The sequence below is a fragment of the Salvelinus sp. IW2-2015 genome, linkage group LG11 (genome assembly GCF_002910315.2).
Source record: "Salvelinus sp. IW2-2015 linkage group LG11, ASM291031v2, whole genome shotgun sequence".
NCBI lineage: Eukaryota > Metazoa > Chordata > Actinopteri > Salmoniformes > Salmonidae > Salvelinus > Salvelinus sp. IW2-2015.
The window spans coordinates 25,263,602-25,267,679 of record NC_036851.1 but is presented as its reverse complement, the minus strand read 5'-3'; the positions used below and the strand labels follow the sequence as shown (position 1 = coordinate 25,267,679).

The 4,078-nt window shown below is 47.4% G+C and overlaps 1 long non-coding RNA gene across 1 annotated transcript in view; it reads left to right on the top strand.

Moving 5' to 3' along the window:
- Nucleotides 1-3,579: 3,579 nt before the first annotated feature.
- LOC111970033 (uncharacterized) overlaps nucleotides 3,580-4,078 on the top strand; it is a 27,312-nt gene continuing 26,813 nt past the window's right edge. The window contains exon 1 of the long non-coding RNA XR_002878066.2: nucleotides 3,580-4,078. This exon is cut by the window's right edge and continues 172 nt beyond it. This is a non-coding gene — a long non-coding RNA (uncharacterized lncRNA).

The following is a 4,078-nucleotide window of genomic DNA, read 5'->3' as shown; positions in this document are numbered from 1 at the left end:
CCTCCGAGAGAAAGAAAGAGAAGGAGAAAATTAGAGAGAGCCAAGATTTTCAAATTTCCATAAATGACAAGCATGGTCAAATAATCAATCAGGAATAAATCTCAGTTGGCTTTTCATAGACCGCATATAAGAGTTGAAAACAGCAGGTCTGGGACGGTAGGGTCCATAACCGCAGCAGAACAGTGTTGAAACTGGAATAGCAGCAAAGGCCAGGCGGATCGTGGGGACAGCAAGGAGTCACCACGCGTACGTATCCGACGTATGGTCCTAGGGTCAGGTCCTCCGAGAGAAAGAAGAGAGGAAGGAGAAAATTAGAGAGAGCCAAGATTTTCAAAATGTTCATAAATGACAAGCATGGTCAAATAATAATCAGGAATAAATCTCAGTTGGCTTTTCATAGCCGATCATTAAGAGTTGAAAACAGCAGGTCGGGACAGGTAGGGGTTCCGTAACCACAGGCAGAAACAGTTGAAACTGGAATAGCAGCAAGGCCAGGCGGACTGGGGACAGCAAGGTGTCATCATGCCCGGTAGTCCTGACGTATGGTCCTAGGCTCAGTTCTCAGAGAGAAAGAGAGAACGAGAGAATTAGAGAGAGCATACTTAAAATTCACACAGGACACTGGATAAGACAGGAGAAGTACTCCAGGTAACCAACTGACCCTAGCCCCCCGACACAAACTACTGCAGCATAAATACTGGAGGCTGAGACAGGAGCGGTCAGGAGACACCGTGGCCCCATCCGAAGAAACCCCGGACAGGGCCAAATAGGAAGGATATAACCCCACCCACTTTGCCAAAGCACAGCCCCCGCACCACTAGAGGGTAATCCTCAACCACCAACTTACAATCCTGAGACAAGGCCGAGTATAGCCCACAAAGGTCTCACCACAGCACAAACCAAGGGGGGGCGCCAACCCAGACAGGAAGATCACGTCAGTAACTCACCCACTCAAGTGACGGACCCTCCTAGGGACGGCATGAAAAGAGCACCAGCAAGCCAGTGACTCAGCCCCTGTAACAGGGTTAGAGGCAGAGAATCCCAGTGGAGAGAGGGAACCGGCCTGGCAGAGACAGCAAGGGCGGTTCGTTGCTCCAGAGCCTTTCCGTTCACCTTCACACTCCTGGGCCAGGCTACACTCAATCATATGACCTACTGAAAGATAAGTCTTCAGTAAAGACTTAAAGGTTGAACCGAGTCTGCGTCTCTCACATGGGTAGGCAGACTGTTTCATAAAAATGGAGATCTATAGGAGAAAAGCCCTGCCTCCGCTGTTTGCTTAGAAATTCTAGGGACAATTAGAGGCCTGCGTTCTGTGACCGTAGCGTACGTATTGGTATGTACGGCAGGACCAACTCGGAAAGATAGGTAGGAGCAAGCCCATGTAACGCTTTATAGGTTAACCAAAAACCTTGAAATCAGCCCTTGCCTTAACAGGAAGCCAGTGTAGGGAAGCTAGCACTGGAGTAATATGATCAAATTTCTTGGTTCTAGTCAGGATTCTAGCAGCCGTATTTAGCACTAACTGAAGTTTATTTAGTCTCTTATCCGGGTAGCCGGAAAGAGAGCATTGCCTAGTAGGTTAACCTAGAAGTAACAAATGCATGGATTAATTTTTCTGCATCATTTTTGGACAGAAAATTTCTGATTTTAGCAATGTTACGTAGATGGATCATGACTTCAACTAAGTTACTAAGTCTGTGTTGTTACTTTGGTGAGTAAAAACTCATGCTTCCTAACCTTTAAGGTAATGGTTAAAAAAGAAAACATGTAAAACAAGTGCCTAGCACTGGAATTGGACCCGCGATCCTCGGAGCCGCAGCCATAGCAAGCCACGAGCATACTAGATTGTAATAGGCGCTCGCAATGCCCCTAGTGGACAGTATTGAAGGCATCTCTCGTCATCCTGGAAACCTGGACAAATGTCTAATCCTGCAGTGGATCTGGTGTGACCTGGCTGGTATTTGTGCGTGTTTGTGTGTGTGTGTGGTATTCAAAGTGGGACTCTAATAAAGCTAGCCGCTGCCATGGCAACCAGGGTGGAGGCTAACTCATTCTCCGTGTCTGGGGGTCCAACATTGCTCGGCCATGACACACACACACACAGTCCTTAGCCGTGACGAATGGCTCCGATGGACATGGCCGTGTGGAGTCGAGCCCTCAGCCCCAGAGGGGCCAGACAAATCCCTGTGATACACACACACACACACACACACACACTCTCACACACACATACACTCATACACACACATGTACACTCACACACACACACACATAGACTGTGAAAAGGTCTGTGGCTCCCAAAGAAATTTGTGGGAAAACTCATTGACTGTTCCCCTATTGAAGAGACGAGACAGTCTCACTTACACTGTATCACTATGAGGACACCCTACTGGGGACAGAATGGTGACAGTGTGACAGAAACACAGGACCAATCTCTTTTTGATAGGTTTATTGCATTTATAATCTCTGAATACACAAGACTTTGGAGGAAAGACACACACACACACATGCACCTACTCACACAAATCACCCCCAACATTTGTTCCTAGAACCCCCCCCCCCCTCTTGTCAATCAAAGCAGTGGAAAAGGGCACTGGCTTCTCAGCAGCCACTCACCATGATCTGTAAACAATATTACCCATGATTCTCCAGAGGTGTGGGGGAGGGATGGTGACGGCCATGCTCTACCTGACATTTAAGAAAGGCAGTTTCCATAAACACACACGCACACAATTTGTTTTTCATAACCACAGAGATGATGACAAACAATAGAGAATCGTTATTATCAAGAACACCGACAGATTCTTTGTGATTCAGAGGAAATCTAATGATATCAGTGTCAGTGTGTATAGAAAGCAATGAAGTTATAATACCCTGTTAAACCTGGAATCAATAGGAATTGGATCAGAAAGTGTTAGTGGGGTAAATGTGAGACAACACCAAACCTATTGGTCTTGGGTTCTCTTGAGATAAATTAGATTATAAATATGAATATTTAGGCAAACATAATGATTTTCTAGTGATCCCTTGAGTCCAGCTTAGTAGAGAGTGACTGGCAGCACACACACACACACACACACACACACACACACACACACACACACACACACACACACACACACACACACACACACACACACACACACACACACACACACACACACACACACAGAGAACAATGCAAACCAGCCAAGAAGGACAGTCTATTCACTGACATAAGCAGACTGTAGAGGACGCCTGCTAGTCTAATATACCCCCTCCTCATACTCCCCCATCCTTCTTTCACTCTCTCTCTCTCTCTCTCTCTTCTCTCCCTCTCTCTTTTTATTTTCTTCTCCCTACTTCAGTATCTCCATTTCCCTCCCTCACTCACTAATTTTCTTTCTCTCTTTTCCTCTCCACTCCTTCCCTCACTCACTTATTTTCTCCCTATCCCTTTGACCTCTCCCTAACTCCCTCCCTCGCTCTTCCCTGTATTAGGATTCTACTCCTTGCTCAGCCCAGTCTTTGTGAGTGGGTTAGCCAAGCGTGTCACAGTGAGAACCAGTGAATGGTAATGAACTGTGTGTGTGTGTGGTGGTGGGGGTGTGTGTCTCAGAGAAGGAGGGAGGATTCAGTGAGTATGAGGGCAGAGCCAGCAGAGAGAGGGTGAAGAGCGGATAGAGGAACGAGAGCGGAGAGAGGGAGGAGAGCAGACAGAGAAGGAACAAGGCAGTCGGCTGATTCACCACCACTCCATCCATCTCTTCTTTCTCTTTCTCCTCTTCTGCTTCAGTGACGGGGTAGTGGAGGTGTGTGTGGGAAAGGAAACCCTCCCTCCACACACAAACAGACCACTGCTCCTCATCCCTTCCACCTGCCTCCATCCCTCTCCCTTCTCCCATTGTCATTACTACCTCCACCTCTGTCTCATTCCTTCTCACTCCATCCCATCATCCATCTATCTCTCTATTGCTCTTTCTTTCTTTCCAGCCCCCACGCCCTTCTAACCCACACGCTCTGTGTCACCACCGTGGTGAAGAAAATGATCAGCCAACAAGCTGGAAAAGGTAGAGGAGAGGACAGAGAGAGGAGA